A 17,238-nucleotide genomic window follows, 5' to 3' on the forward strand; every position below is an offset into this window, starting at 1 on the left:
CTTAGTCTTATAAAGACCACATGTGCTACATGTGGTCCAGATGTAGACATAGGTAAGTGTCAGGCCTTCCAACACTTGCAACCAAGCTTTAAATCTTCAACTTTCATCACATTCTTTGGTCACGTACAATTCGAAAAGTGTCATGAATACCCAATATTGATCAAATAAGTAGCCAAAAACACCATATTTTCACCTTTTTGATGAACTTAGAATACAAAACCTAGTTTCCTACAAAACATACCCAAAACGCATCATATCTAACAAAAAAAACTAAGAAACTTGTGTCTTTTCATAGTTTTAAGCATCAAAAGTGCTACATTTCTATAGCACAACAGATGGAAACTAAGGCAAATTTTTTTAGAGGATCTCAAAAATTCACCAAAGAGATTTTCCCTCAAGTCAGAATTGGAGACAACATTGAAGCATGTGACTGGGGCAAAATTTTTAAGATCTCAAAAAATCCATTAAATTTGACATTTGCCATAAAGTTGAACACCGAACTTTATTGAAGTTGAAACTAGGGCTGAATTTTTAAAAAAATCTAAATAATTCCATGTTAAGCAACATCAAAGAAAAATTAAGGGTTTTGCATTAGAATGGGTACGAATTTTTTAGAAAAGTCCTCAAAATTCCAAAGTTTCACTTCAAGATCGGACAAGCTTGCAAGTCGGATTCAACAAGGAGCATCAAGAAAGCAAGGTAAAGTAAACACGAGTCAATCTCTCAAACTAAGAATTTACCTTGATTGCAGGAATAATAAAGTTTCAAAGTATACAATACTACTAAGCATGACACAAGGGCACTACTATACCAGCCATGACCTTGCAATAACAATACAAAAAACTCATATTACTTTACCTTTTGATTCATTTATGTTGCTTTATTTTAATTTTTAGCACATTCTTTGAAATTTACAGGGAAAATAGTTGGGCATAATGAATGAAACTTGTAGATATCATCCAGAACATCATATTCAAATTATCATGAGTCGAATAATTTTGTCTTCAATGATTATCTTTTGTTGTACTCTTTACTTAATCGCTATTAAAATTATTATGTTATTAATAATTTTATTTGAGCTATGCAGGTGACATTATAGGGAAAATTCTAGTGGATTCCCTCAAATTTTAGAGAATTAATCCAAAAGATCATAGGATGCTAGACATCTATTCTAATACAAGCCAGTTTGACAAGTTGACTTTACCTTTGCTCGTACATTGATGAATATAATTCTTCATCTTTCTAATCAAATCATATATTCTTTGATGAGTCTATCAGTTTTAGGCGAGAACTATATCTAACCAGTTTCTTGTTCCAGCAAGATACGTAGTCAATCTTATATAAGAATTCGATTTTCTCACTGTTTCAAACTACAGACCTTCAGAGGAAACTGAGGAGTGTCTTTGAAACAGTCAGTTCTTATTTTGCACACAATTTCAATTAAGTACCCTTTAACTAAAAATAGGGGAAACTTTTTGAAATTGCCCAATGATTTTAAAATTTTCGTTCAATTTCAAAAATTATTCTCTATAAACAAATTCCCCGTTTACAAGAGACTGTAATTAAATTAGGGATACATCTTATGTGACATCCCTAATTGGTCTTTAGAGCCCTTACTCAATATCAGAATTCCTCTAAACACATTTACCTGGGATCATAAACTTTTTGTAGTAAATAGATCATTATGATATATTCAATTGGATCGATTAGGTCAAACTCTTTGTTACTAAAACTATTAAATTTTGTGAGTATAGGTAGGTTCGCTCATATTTCAAAAAGACAGGTTGGATTTCCATTTTATTCAAAGTTGATGTATCTTATTTTATTTGGGTTTTCTACCCTCCAGGAAAACCTAACAGATTGTCAACCTATTTGAGGTGACATATCTTATTATATTTAGGTCATCCACCCTCTCATGAGGACATACCAGACTGTTACCTCATTCAAGGTGACATGTTATTGTATTTTGATTTTCTACCCCTTAAGAAGATGCATTAGACCGTCATTTTATTTAAGGTGATATATCATTATGGATTGTCACCTCCTCTAGCGTGACATATCATTATGGATCATGGCCTCCTTTAGAGTGACATTTTATTGATTTATGGGTCGTCACCTCTTTTAGAGTAACATATTATTATCTTATAGATCGTCACCTCCTTTAGAATGAGATGTAATCATGTTATGGATCATTACCTCCTTCGGAGAGACATATTATCAAGTTATGGGTTGTCACCTTCTTCAAACTAATATATTATTATGTTATGGAAATCACCTCCTTTAGCATGGCATGTTATCATATTATGACTTCATGCCTCCTTCAGAGTGAAATATTATCATGTTATATATCGTGACATTCTTAGTTGTGGCATATTAAAAAAGGGTTTGGATAATTCATAATGGCCCTTACATTGCATTTTCTACTAATAAGTTTAGTTCAGGTGATTAGGAGGTGTAATTCCTTGAGAGTACACCCTGGGCATCACACGGTGCTTAAGTCTAGAGGGACGCAAGCTAACCCATGAGCTGGTACCTGATGTGAGCACTAAATAATATACTAACATATGCGGAAAAATAACTGATAATCCATAAGGTTTTAGAAACTAAAAACAATACTAAATCATGAATCTAAAAACGTCAGCTGGAAACAACTGTCTGAAAACTAATGAAAGAATAACAAAAACTGACTGAATAGTTGTACTAGTCTGAAAAGACGATACTCACTGACTGTGGAGCTGATGGGACAAAGCCCCAACTAACTCCGACTGAATAGAAATGACTGAAACTGATAAAGTAATCTAAGCTGAATAAATCATGTCCTCAAAATATGAGGACTCACCACTGATATGGCCGATAATTTGGAAAGTCTATGCACAATCCAGTAACTGAGCATTCGAACCTATGATATGATACATCACAGCGTAAGAAAAGAGTATGCGATCAGTACTTTGAATGTACTGGTATACTAAATAAAGTAGGCTGACATGCATGGTTTAATGTGCAGGAGTAATAACTGACTAAATGAAAAGTATGAAGTACTGAATAGAATGCATGAATTCTCTAAAAATTGAGGATGCATGACCAAACATAAAATATTTTATTAATACAGTCTGTAAATTAAAACACTGAGTACTGATATCTGTATGCTATGGTTTGGCAAAACTGAAACTGAATTACTGAGCTGATTATTGGACTGAAACTGTGGGATCTATCATCTAAACGACATGCCCCAATTAGCAAGTTGGGGTCCAACCTGTGACCCTAGTTGGAAGGGTGTCAATACCGTGCCACGAGTACTGACATGTTATGTGGATCTACTGATGTACTATCCCGAAGGACTAAGGGTGTTAAGCCTAAACTGACGGGAGACCCCTGTAAGGTTGTCAAGCCTAAACTGATGGGTGACTACTCATATCCTATGTTGGCTACGTAGTTCTGAAGTACAGGGAATACTACTAACAACTCTGCCTATCTTACGGGGAAGCTGCCATCCCTGCACTCACTCAGTGCTAAATCCTACTACCAACTGAACTGACTCAGAATGTTGAACTATTCTAAGTTTAACTAATTTTGATGACTAACTGAACTGATAATGCTCATAACATATTCTGAAACTATTCTAAAGATACTGAGACTAGGTAAACAGCTATGTTTTCGGGTATTCATAACCCCCAAGACTCAATAGCAATAATAGTAAAATAGTACAAAACTTAGAGGACATAACATGAAAGCATTTATCAAAATTTTCATTCTTGTAGGCATTTCATCAAACACTTGATATTCATAGTTTAAGCTAAGCATGAGAATAGTTTAAAGCTTAGAGAAATAGCATAATTTCCACACCAACATCACTAATTATGAGTTTAAATCAGTGAATAACAATATTAAAATATGTGGGGTTTAATAACAACAACAATTTCATGTAAACATGGTGTACAATTACAATTCATGGACATTCATGATTAAAATCACAATTAAAATCATGATAACTTGTAAGGATCACAACTTTAAATTTAAAATTGGATACTTGGGCTCCATGGGTAAAAAGGACCATGGATAAACACTTAACATACCTGGGTTGATGAATTCGTGAGAATTGATAGTGAATTCTTGAGATTCGACCTTGAATTTTGAAGGCTAGAGTTTTTCTTCTTGAAAGAAGATTAGTTTAATTTGAGATAATTATGAAATAATGAGCAAATAATGCTCTATTGGGGCTTAAATCACGTGTTTGGACTGAATAAAAGGACTTAAATGCCCTTGGGAATTAAAATGCAAAACTGAAATCAAAATCCCAATTTTGACACCCGCCGTAATATGATTGCACCATTGGAAAGCTGACAACTACGAACTGGAAGTTTGGTGTGATATGGCGCCATCGCAGTACCTCACTGAATGCGAATTTGGCCCTTGGCATAACGCGGCGCTATCGCAATGATCTACTATAAAAGGACGAAGATGAAATAGCACATGTCGTGACATGGTGCTTATCGCGATGGCACACTGGAAAATGACAAACGTGAATTTGGCCATCACCGCAATGCGGCCTTATCGCATTGGGCCACTATTTTGTACTTAAAGTTCCATAACTTCTCACCTGAGTATTGAATTTAGGAGAAATTGATATCATTGGAAAGATAATTCAATTTCACATTATTTGGTGGGTCTTGAGATGAGAAATTCTGAGTAGATCAAAAGATATGCTCATTTGAAGTTGACTAAAGCAATGTTCTTATTCAAAATTTCAATCGATAAGGATTATTTTGATTCTTCTAATAGCTTGGAGTTATTTGAGACCTTAATATACATCAAACTAAGTCATAGAACTATCAAAGGACTACAATGCACTATGCATGAGCTTGAAAAATGACTCTAGCATTGATTTAGATTTTTGGGGTATTACAGCATCTCCCCCTTGGGAACGTTCATCCTCAAATGAGACTGGTTAAGGTGAAAGCACTGAGCAATTGAGATTACATGCCAAATATATGTGATGAAAAGATAATTACATAATTGAGTCTGAAACATGACACATGACTGAACTGGTTCTCTGAATACATGACTGACATGAGAATGATAGGCAGCTGAAACTGAGCATGGAGAAGAGAAATTCTAAGAATATTGTTACCTTAAGCTGAGTCTAAGTTTGCGAAGAAAAGATGAGGATACTTGGTCTGCATACCTACTTCAGCTTCCCAAGTGGCTCCCTCAACGGACTGATTCCACCAAAGAACTTTGACTAAGGTAACTTCTTTGTTCCTTAGTCTACAAATTTGTCGATCAAGGATCTCGACTGGAATTTCTTCGTAAGAAAGGTTGTTCTGAAAATCTAGAATTTCTAAGGGAAAAACTATAGTTGGGTCACCAATACACTTTTTCAACAAGGAGATATGGAATATTGGGTGAACTGATGCTAAGTTTACAGGCAACTCAGCTCATAAGCCACTTTTCCAAAATGACTCAGAATCCTAGGAGGTCCAACATATCGGGGACTAAGCTTCCCCTTCTTACCAAACCTCTTCACTCCCTTCGTGGGAGAGATCTTCAGATATATAAAATCGTCAATCTCAAATTCAAGATCTTTCCTTCTCATATCTGCATAAGATTTCTATCTATTCTGGGCTGCCTTAAAACTTTCCCTGATCAACTGCACTTTCTCTAAGGCATCAAACACTAAGTTAGGCCCTATTACCATGGTCTCACCTACCTCAAACCAACCAATCAGAGATCTATATCTCCTACCATAGAGACCCTCAAATAGATCCATCTGAATACTAAAATGATAGCTGTTATTATATGCAAACTCGATCAAAGGCAAGTGCCCATCCCAACTGTCCTTAAAATCGACTACAGATGCTCTCAACATATCCTCAAGGGTTTGAATGGTCCTTTATGCCTGACCATCTATCGGGGGGTGGAAGGTTGTACTGAGGAGAACTAGGGTGCCAAGACCCTTCTGAAAAGCTCTTCAAAAATAAGAGGAAAACAGAGTACCTCTATCTGAGATGATGAATAATGGAACACCGTGCAACCTAACCAACTCTCTAATATAGATCTTGGGATAGTCCTCGGCTAAATAAGAAGTATGGACTGGCAAGAAATGAGCTGATTTGGTCATCCTATCTATAATGACCCAAATCGAATTATGTTGCTGAAGAGTACGAGGCAAACCTGTCATAAAATACATGTTCACTTCCTTTCACTTCCAAGTGGGAATACTGAACTCCTGCATAAGCCCACTAGGCTTTTGATGTTCAATCTTAACCTACTGACAAGTGGAGCACTTAGCTACAAACCCTGTAATATCTCTCTTCATCCCACTCTACCAATAGATTTCCCATATATCGCGGTAAATCTTGGTGGCCCCTGGATGAATCAAGTAACGCGCACCATGCGTTTCTACAATAATTCATTGTCTCAACTCACCAACACATGGCACACACAGTCTACCCTGGAAACACAACACACCATCTCCCCCTTGGGAGAAAACCTCTACTTTCTGATCTCTGACTGACTTCTTCAGTTTCACTAGACTAGGATCCCTATCTTACTTTTCTTTTACTTCGGCAACCAAAGAAGATTCTAAACTATTATGAACCCAAATGCTACCCTCGGCTGAACCAACCAAACGAATACCTAATCTAGCAAGCTGATGAACTACTCTAACTAACTTCTTCTTATCACCCTCGACATGAGCAACACTACCCATAGACAATCTATTTAGGGCGTCTGCAACTAATTGGCCTTGCCCATATGGTACAAAACACTCATATCATAATCTTTTAATGACTCTAACCATCTTCTCTGATGCAGGTTTAAATCCTTCTGTGAAAACACATACTGTAACCTTTTGTGATCTGTGAACACATCAATTTGCACCCCATACAAATAGTGCCTCCAAATCTTTAAGGCAAACACAACAGTTGCTAACTCAAGGTCATGGGTAGGATAATTTTTTCATGGGGATTAAGCTGTCTAGAGACATAGGCCACAACCTTAGCCCTCTGCATCAAAATACATCCTAACCCAACTCTGCAAGTATGACAATACACAACAAACCCATCTGAACTATCTGGCAATGACAAAACTGAGGTTGTAGTGAGTCGAGTCTTTAACTCCTGAAAACTCTTCTCACAAGAATCTGACCACTGAAACTAAATTTTCTTTTAAGTCAATCTGTACATGGGGGACGTAATATATAAAAATCCTTCAATAAACCGTCGGTAATAACCAACCAAACCCAAGAAACTCCTAATATCTGATAGAGAGATAGGTCTGGGCTAGTTTTTCACTACCTCAGTTTTTTTAGAATCAACTCTAATGCAATCACTAGAAATAATATGGCCAAGAAAAGCTACTGATCTTAGACAAAATTTGCACTTACTGAATTTAGTGAACAACTGATGGGCTCTAAGAGTCTGTAATACTATTCTAAGGTGGTCTGCATGATCATTTTCGTTACGGGAATAGAAAAGAATGTCATCAATGAAGACTATGATAAACATGTCTAAGTATTTCTTGAACACCTGGTTCATCAAGTCCATAAAGGCTATTGGGGCATTCATGAGACCAAAGGACATGACTAGAAACTCAAAGTGAGACCAAAGGACATGACTAGAAACTCAAAGTGACCATATCGAGTTCTAAAAGTTATTTTTGGGATGTCATATTCTCTGACTCTAAGCTGATGATAGCCAGATCTGAGGTCTATCTTAGAAAAGTAACTGGCACCCTGAAGTTGATCGAACAAGTCATCAATTCTAGGAAGAGGATACTTGTTTTTTATGTGACTTTGTTCAACTGACGATAGTCGATACATATTTTAATAAAATTGTATTTCTTATGCACGAACAGAATTGGTGCGCCCCACGAGGAGATATTGGGCCTAATGAATTCCTTATCTAGGAGATTTTTCAGTTGTTCTTTCAACTCTTTGAGTTTGGCTGGAGCCATTCTGTCTGGTAAAATAGAGATAGGTTAGGTATCTGGAAGAAGGTCTATTTTGAAGTTAATTTCACTCTTGGAAGGAACTCCAAGAAGATTTTCAGGGAACACATATAGAAATTCCCTCACCACTGAAACTAACTCCAGAGTTGGAACCTCAAAATTTAAGTCTTTGACTCAGACAAGATGATAAACACACCCTTTGGATATCATTTTTCTCGCTCCAAGGTACGAAACAAGCTGACCCCTAAGTGTTGTAGTACTACCCCTCCATTCAAGGACTGGTTCATTTGGAAACTAATAATGAACTACTCAATTTCTATAATCAACTGAAGCATAGCATAAGTAGAGCCAATCCATGCCGAGAATGATATCAAAATTCGTCATCTCTAACTTCACAAGATTAACTGAAGTGACTTTCTGAGATATTTTGACCGGACAGCTCCTATATACCTGCCTAGCTATAATAGAGACACCTACTAGAGTAGACACTAAAAAGAGCTCTGTTAAGATTTTGGGACTAATTCTGAAGTTGACTGCTACATAAGTGGTTACAAAAGAAAGAAAAACTTTAGGGTTTAATGAAGCATAAACATGTAAATGAAAAACCTGCAACGTACTAGTGACTATGTCGGGAGAATTTTCCTGATCCTGTAGGGACTGAAGTGCATACAATCTATTTAGATGCTGACCACTGGTAGCACTGGAAGCGGTACCCTACCGAGTCGGGCAGCATATAGGAACTGATGATTGATGGGACTTGTCTTATTGGCGCAAATCCCTACCTTACTGAGCAACTACTCGACACTTCCAAATATGATGGCCTAGCTTGCCACACCCAAAGCATACATCTACCAGCTTTACACTTATCCTGATGGTTTCTACTAAATTTCTGGCAAAGATGATTTGTACGAGCACTGCTAATACTACCTTGGGACTTAGAGCCTGGCGCCCTATCCCAATTGTCATTCTAAATTTGGGTACTGGAGCACTAGCTGAAAATGGAGCTGGGACTGAAGATTTCTAACAAAACTGAGGATGATTACCATCTTCTGACCTGGGCTGAGTGAAATTAAAGTTACCTGTCCTAGCCCTCTTATTCTCTATCTTTCTCCTTATTCTTCTGCTCCTGAATCTGTCTAGCATGGACCATAAGCCTAGATATGTTCATCTCCTTAATTAACATCGCAGTCCTACACTCTTTAACCACACTGTCAGATACCTCAAACACGAACTTTCCTATCCTAGACCTACTATCAGCCACCACATGAGGAGCATACCTAGCTAGCTGAATAAACTTAAGGGAATACTCCTTCACACTCGTGTTGCCCTGCCTCAAGTTGAGAAACTCTAACACTTTAGCTTCTCTCAACTCCAACAAAAAGAACCTATCTAAAAAGGCAGTATCAAACTCTTCCCATTCTATAGCCCCTGCATCTGAGCCTCTATCTACCTTCACTGCTTAAACTATATATGAGCTATATATTATAACTGATAATTAGCTAACTCAGCACTCTCACTAGCAGTTACCCCCATAATATTTGTTACCTTCTACACCATGTCTAAGAATTTCTACAGATCTTCTTCAAATTTGGATCCCGAGAATAAAGGAGGATTCATTCGGGTAAAGTCCTGAATCCTAGCTGCGGCAATATTGGCTACTGGGTTGGCTGGAACAATAGCTGGCTGAGCATTCTGATCCGCTACAGAGTGCACTAGAGTAGTGAATGCAGCTCTAAATTTTACATGAGAAACATAGTCGTTCAGAGGATCTTCCTGAACGGGTGGAGGTGCTGGCTAGTTTATATTTCTTCTTCCGTTGTCTTTCTGGGAGGCATGTTCGATAAACAGAAGGAATAGATTAGACAGAGAGTTTAACATGAGCCCATGCTCAGACGCACGACATGAACAATGAAAGAAGGAAATATTTTCTAAAATACCTCATAGCCTCTTGACCATAAGTGTGGCGTGCTTCACATCCATACATAAGACTCTACTTGACACGGCTTTCAGACTTCCTAGGACACTTTAAAACCTTAGACTCTGATATCAATTTTGTAATGCCCCGAGAGTATACTCTAGGCGTCACACAGTGCTTACTGTCCCGAGAGACCACAAACTAACCCATGAGCTGGTACCTGCTGTGAGCACTAAATAATATAATAACATATGTGGAAGAACAACTGATAAGCCATAAGGTTTTAGCAACTAAAAAAAAATACTAAATCATGAATCTAAAAACGTCTGCTGGAAACAACTATCTAAAAACTAATGAAACAATAACAAAAACTGACTGAATATCTGTACTAGTCTGAAAAACCTCTACTGACTGACTGTGGAGCTGATGGGACAAAGCCCCAACTAACTCCAACCAAATAGAAATAACTAAAATTGATAAAGTAATCTAAGCTAAATAAATTATGTCCTCAAAATATGACTTACCACTGCTACGGTTGATAATCTAGAAAGTCTATGTGCGATCCGGGAACTGACCGTCTAAAACTATGATATGATACATCATAGCACAAGAAAAGAGTATGTGTTCAGTACTTTGAATGTACTGGTATGCTAAATGAGGTAGGCTGACATGAATGGTTTTATGTGCAGGAGTAGTAACTGATTGAATGAATAGTATGAAGTACCGAATAGAATGCATGAAATCTGTAAATGTTGAGGATGCATGACCAAACATAAAACATATTCTGAATATAATCTGTAAATTTAAATACTGAGTACTGATATTTGTATGCTATGGTAAAGCAAAACTAAAACTGAATTAGTGAGTTGATTACTGAACTGAAACTGTGGGAGCTATCATCTATCTGACATGTTCCAATGAGCAAGTTGGGGTCCAACCTGTGACCCCAGTTAAAAGGGTGTCAATACCGTTCCATGGGTACTGACATGCTATGTGGATCCACTAATGTACTGTCCCGAACGACTAAAGATGTCAAGCTTAAACTGACGAGTAACTCCTCATATCCTATGTTGGCTATATAGTTCTGGAATACAGGGACTGCTACTAACGACTCTGCCTATCTGACAGGGAAGCCGCCATCCCTGCACTCGCTTGGTGCTAAATCCAACTCCCAACTAAACTGACTCAGAATGTTGAATTGTTCTAAGTTTAACTAATTTTGATGACTGACTAAACTGATAATGCTCATAACATATTCTAAAACTATTCTAAAGATACTGAGACTATGTAAACAGCTTGTTTTTGGGTATTCATAACCCCCAAGACTCAATAGCAATAATAGTAAAATAGTACTAAACTTAGAGGACATAACATGAAAGCATTTATCAAAATTTTCATTCTTGTAGGCGTTTCATCAAACACTTGATATTCATAGTTTAAGCTAAGCATGAGAATAGTTTAAAGCTTAGAGAAATAGCATAATTTCCACACCAACATCACCAATTATGAGTTTAAATCAGTGAATAACAATATTAAAACATGTAGGGTTTAATAACAACAACAATTTCATGTAAACATGGTGTAGAATTACAATTCATGGACATTCATGATTAAAATCATAATTAAAAATCATGATAACTTGTAAAGATCATAACTTTGAATTTAAAATTGGATACTTGGGCTCCATGGGTGAAAGGGACCATGGATGAACACTTAACATACCTGGGTTAATAAATTCATGAGAATTGATTGTGAATTCTTGAGATTTGATCTTGAATTTTTAAAGCTAGGGTTTTTGTTCTTGAGAGAAGATTAGTTTAATTTGAGAGAATTGTGAAATAATGAGCAAATAATGCTCTATTGGGGCTTAAACCCTATGTTTGGACTAAAAAAAAAGACTTAAATACCCTTGGGAATTAAAACACGGATTTGAACTCAAAATCCCAATTTTGACACTCGGCGCGACGTGGTGCAATCGCGTCGGGCCACTGGAAAGCTGACAACTGTGAACTGGAAGATTGCGCGATGCGGCACCGTCGCGGTACCCCACTGAATGCGAATGTAACTATTGGTGCGACGCGACGCTATCGCGATGATCCACTGGAAAAAGAAGAACACGAAATAGCACATAGGCGCGATGCAATGCTTATTGCAATGGCACGCTGGAAAATGACAAACGTGAATTTGGCCATCACCATAAAGCGGCCTTATCGCCTTGGGCCACTATTCTGTTATAAAAATATCATAACTTCTCACCCGAGTATCGGATTTGGGAAAAAATGGTATTATTGGAAAGTTAATTCAATTTCCTACCATTTGGTGGGTCGTAAGCTGAGAAATTTTGAGTAGAACAAAAGATATGCTCATTTGAAATTGATTAAATTAATGTTCTTATACAAAAATTCAATCGGTAAGGATTATTTAATTCGTCTAATAGCTGGAAGTTATTTGAGACCTTAATATAAACAAACTAACTCATAAAACTATCAAAGAACCACAATGAACTATGCATGAGCTTAAAATATGACTCTAGCATTGGTTTTGATTTTCGGGGTACTACAGAAGGTATATTGGGAAGTCACCCCGTTCAAAGTGATATGTTTTATTTAAAATAGGTCATCCGTCATACAATAATACATGTTGGGTCATCGCCCCATTTAAAGTGGCATAGTACATTCAAGATAGGTCATCCACCTTTCAATGAGACACGTTGGGTCATCCTCCATTCAAAGTAGAATAATATATTCGGGATAGGTCATCCACATCTCAATGAGATACATTGGGTTGTCACCTCATTTAAAGTGGCAAAACAAATTCAAGATAGGTCATCCTTTCCATGAGACACGTTGGGCGATCACCTTGTTTAAAGTGGCATGCTATGTTGAAAATAGACCACCCAAATTGGATCATCAACTTCTTCAGCATGACATGTTCAAACAGGAGCGGACAACGTCAAAAAGGACGCAATACAACATGAAACTTTTTCTTAGCAATGAACTACGACATAGACCAAAGAGGAATATCAAACTCTTTGGACGCGAGCTAAAGGATGACTTCCACCGCCATCAAACCATACCCCTATCAAAAGGAATGAGGATGTTTGGGATATTTATAGTTTCAGTTTCACCTCTTGGTATTTCTAAACTCACATCAGAGGTAACTTTCTTTTTTTTTTCAAATCTAGGTGACAACACAGCTAGATATTTAAAAAATATGTCCATGTAGCTCTTAGTTTTGGGTGTAGGGGCCCCCATATAAGTAATTGAGATAATTACAGCCTCTTTTTCGTAACTCGATTTATCTGTCACTAATCCCAAATCAAACATTGTCTAAAATAAAAGACTACCTTTTCTACCATTGATTCAAACTACATGTAGTCTAATTTCCTAAAAATTTGGGATATGTGGAGTGGGCTTTGTGTTTAAAAACTCTGCATTCCACCTCTCCTTATTTTTCTACTCTATAGCTCTCCGATTTCTTCCAAATTCAAAACTATGATAGCCTCTAAGTTCTTTGAAAATCGTGTTCAAAATAAAGCACTACAAACTACAAAGTGATCTGAATTCTCATGAAATCCGATATAGGGGTTTGACCATAATTCTTTGAATTTTATGTGAAAGCTAACTGCCACTAAGAGACAAATTTGTGGTCAGACAAAATTAGGAATGTCAAACTCTATTTGCCCAGTGTTACTTGCATCCACCCTACCTAAAGAGGGAGAGGAGTTGTTGACACCTAATTTTTACCCTCCTCATTCCTAATTTATTTTTGAGCGTTTATTGGTTAAACAACTATGAAATAATTGCTTTTATAAAGTTAAAATGGTTTTAGAATTAATTCCAATCTAACTTGGTCATTTTCAAGTAAGAATATATCTGTTTATTTAATAATATGGAATTGTATATATTTTACTTGAGAAAAATGATTTCAGAAATTAAATTGAGCAAAATCAAGTTTAAATATACAAAATGCCCTGATTTTCCTTAATGACCCCGCCCACTCTCCTTTACTCACTAAAATGCTCCTACACCAATATACCGTAGAGACCCCACCAATATTTTATCTCCTTATAGATATATTCCTGCACCTATTGAAATATTTCCACACAATATATATGCACACACTTATAAATAAACCTCAACTTACCCAGGCACCATCACACGCCCCTAAAAGATGCACAAGCATCATTTACACATCTTACACCCTTATTTTTTTCTCTTGCTTTGAACAATCGAGAACAATAACGTTCGGTGATAAGCAAAACCAGCCCCAAAACGACCTCCAATCTCAACCAAAATGACTCCAAATTTTTCTTAAGATGACAACTCCGTTGGTTTTCCTCTTTTTTTATCCAATTTGTACATGATTAACGAGCTGTCTGATTCTAAAAAATCTAAAAACCTCCAGGTGTCTCTCTCAACGTTCTAATCTCACGATTCATGGCGAATTCATCTAACAATCGTTCAATATGTACGCAGCGTGGATCGTTGAACGATTATTCCTATTTGAATTTTGAAATTTCCCCCAAAAATATTATCCCAATTTCTAACCATTTCCCCCTCTTTTCATCTATTAATACCTCTTTTCCCTCACTAAAAGAGGTTGAATTTCTTTGGAGAAAATTGAAGATTTTGGAGGAGCTCTAATATCACGTAATCAAGAAATTCATCATGAAACCTACTCAAATCTGTTGAAATCATTCAATTCCAGCAAAAAAACATCTGAATATCGGCGCTAAACAATTCATTAGGATTTAACAAAATTATTCTTTAGCTCGTAGTCTCAGTTTGTTGCTCCAAAAAAGGTAAAACCTTCATCTTCTTGCACTTTTCCCATTTGTGATTGGGTGTTACAATGTGAGATTTCAAATCTGATTGTGAATTTTTTGTTATTGTTGAGAAGCTTCAGGATGTCAGAATTAATTGGTTATGTGGAAATTTTTTATTTTTATTTTTTATTTATATTTTTTATTTATTTTAATTTTATTTTTAGCATTTTCAGTGAGGTTTGGGATTGAGAGTTGAAATTTTTGTGTGAGGATGTGTTTAGACAAGGTTGTTTGTGTTTCTTCTTCTCCCTTATATAAAAATTTTCAATATTTCCATGTTCCTTCTCATTGTAAAATGTCTGATGGTATGAAATTTCAGTTCTTTCCGTCTAAACAGTAATGGAGAAATAGATATTTTAGTTTTGTTGTTTGGAGACTAAAGATGTTTGATGAGAAAAATCCCAACAACCTTCTTGGTCCGTAATATCGAGTAAGGTTTATTTGTGGGATGTATGAAGGCAAATCTTTTAGAAATACTTTCTAGTTCTTCCCTAAAAATTGAACTATGGAATGAAAGAGAGTTTCTCAATATTTTCATCCCAAAAGTCCACATTCAATTTGGAGATTGTAAAATTTATGTGACTATATGTGTTAAAACTCAAGTTTTTGGTCCTTTATTGTAACCTGAAACTTGTAGCATCAAGCATGAATTAGTTGTGTGATAAATAGTTATATGGCTAATCAGTTCTGCTCCCAATTTCGCAAGGAACAATGGTTAGTGTCGCAATCAACTGATTGTGTTAAATGTTTGTTATTGCGATTTAAATGTGTTTTCGAATTAAAAGAATCTTCAAAGATCCTTTTGGTTCATATTATCAGTAGAATCTAGTAAAGAGATGTTGAGGCTTTAAGAGAGCTGCCTTTGTTAAATTTGAAACTTGGTGTAAATTGTTAGTATTGGGGAGAAAAGTTGGTCATTGATTCTGGTCGATCTAAAGGAGGAGCTTTGATCAAGTCAGTTTGTCTCCTCCCTCCTAAATGCTCCTAGAATTGAAAAACCCACGTCTCTTTTGATTCATATAATTTAATGTCCTTTTACCCAACCCTTTATATTGGTTAGATACTAGTCTTTGTTGCTGTAACTATTTCAAATCATTTGAACGTTGAATAGTTATTCAATAGCTTCTTTTTAATTTGTTTGATGAGGTAGGTAGTTTATTTTTCTACCATGCTTTAAAGGTTTCTCCTTTCACTCTAATCTACAACTTGTTGGTAAGTTTTATTTTCAAAATTCAATAGCTTCTTTTTAATTTGTTTGATGAGGTAGGTAGTTTATTTTTCTACCATGCTTTAAAGGTTTCTCCTTTCACTCTAATCTACAACTTGTTGGTAAGTTTTCTTTTCAAAATTTAATATAATAGGTTGTTTGTTGCCATATTCCCCACTGATTTGGGCACTATTCAATTTGTGTTTTGGTTTTAATCTTCATGATATTTGAATGAAAAATATAGCATAAGATTGAGTTAGTTGGACTTATTTTATAGATCACATTCTTAATTTGGACACTCTTTATATTTCATCTTAAGGTGATAAGATTTTAGTGTTTTATGTGTGTTGGAAAAGTTACAGTATGGTGTCCCAAGTTGAGGCTGCTATGGTTTAATTTCCATTTTTTTCTCGACTGAAATCGCCTGATTGATACTAATTTTCTTTCTTTTTCCTATTTAAAAAGAATATCCGACTTCTTTACTAAAAGAAATTGATTTCAAACTCACTTCATTCCTCTTGTTTACTGCTTTTCAAGATTAGATTGGAATCTTCACTCCCCTTCCTGAAGATCATTCGCCGAGTCCATTTGGACTCCCGTCTCCTTGAATTTTCCTACTGGTCTCAAGAGGTCCAAATTCTCGAGTCAAGGAACTGACTAATATACAGCTGATTATACAGGACTGAGATTGATATACAACGATAAATAGGTGAAGAAGCAGGAAGTATACAGGCCTGCAGCTGATATACTATGATATACAATCATAGACGAGCCGATATACAAAGTATATACACCCAAAAAAAGCTTTTGATATATTAACTGATATACATCGGGAAAATGGGCTGAAAGTCCATGAAACTCAGGGTCCAAGATCTGGACAGTGAAATGGGCTGAAAGTCACAATCTCTATCTTTTTCTTTGTTTGTAATTATTTAATTCATTTGCTTATATGACCAATTTAACTAATCTCAATAAATTTTCTAAGATGTTGCCATTTTTATTTTATCTTCATTTTTCATTATGTATTCAGATTTCCTTACTTAATTTGTCTTGTTAAAAAAAATTGAGGAAAAAAAGATTTATTTTATTTAATTTTCCTAATAACGACTTTTCTCTTTATGATAATGATTCTGTATCCATTCATGTGACAATTAGTTTCCTTTAAGATAAAAAGAAACTTTTTTGGAAAATAATATATGTATTTCGTTAAACTTGTTTCTTTAAATTATCTTTGTAACTCGAATACAAGATGATTTCCTAATTTCTTTCATTCATTTTGATTTGGTTACATCTTCAAAGTTCATATAATTATATTCTTATCAACTTTTTATCTAGTATATT

At 35.8% G+C, this 17,238-nt stretch overlaps 1 long non-coding RNA gene across 2 annotated transcripts; it reads left to right on the top strand.

Moving 5' to 3' along the window:
* The first annotated feature begins 13,816 nt into the window (after window positions 1-13,816).
* On the top strand, window positions 13,817-16,897 carry LOC107867892. 2 transcript variants are annotated; one of them, XR_001673426.2, is made up of 2 exons: window positions 13,817-14,666; window positions 16,435-16,897. It is a non-coding gene; the product is annotated as an uncharacterized LOC107867892 (long non-coding RNA). The 2 variants fall into 2 exon arrangements; XR_001673427.2 differs by having other exon boundaries at window positions 16,440-16,897.
* Window positions 16,898-17,238: the final 341 nt, after the last annotated feature.

The sequence above is a fragment of the Capsicum annuum genome, chromosome 4 (assembly GCF_002878395.1).
Source record: "Capsicum annuum cultivar UCD-10X-F1 chromosome 4, UCD10Xv1.1, whole genome shotgun sequence".
NCBI lineage: Eukaryota > Viridiplantae > Streptophyta > Magnoliopsida > Solanales > Solanaceae > Capsicum > Capsicum annuum.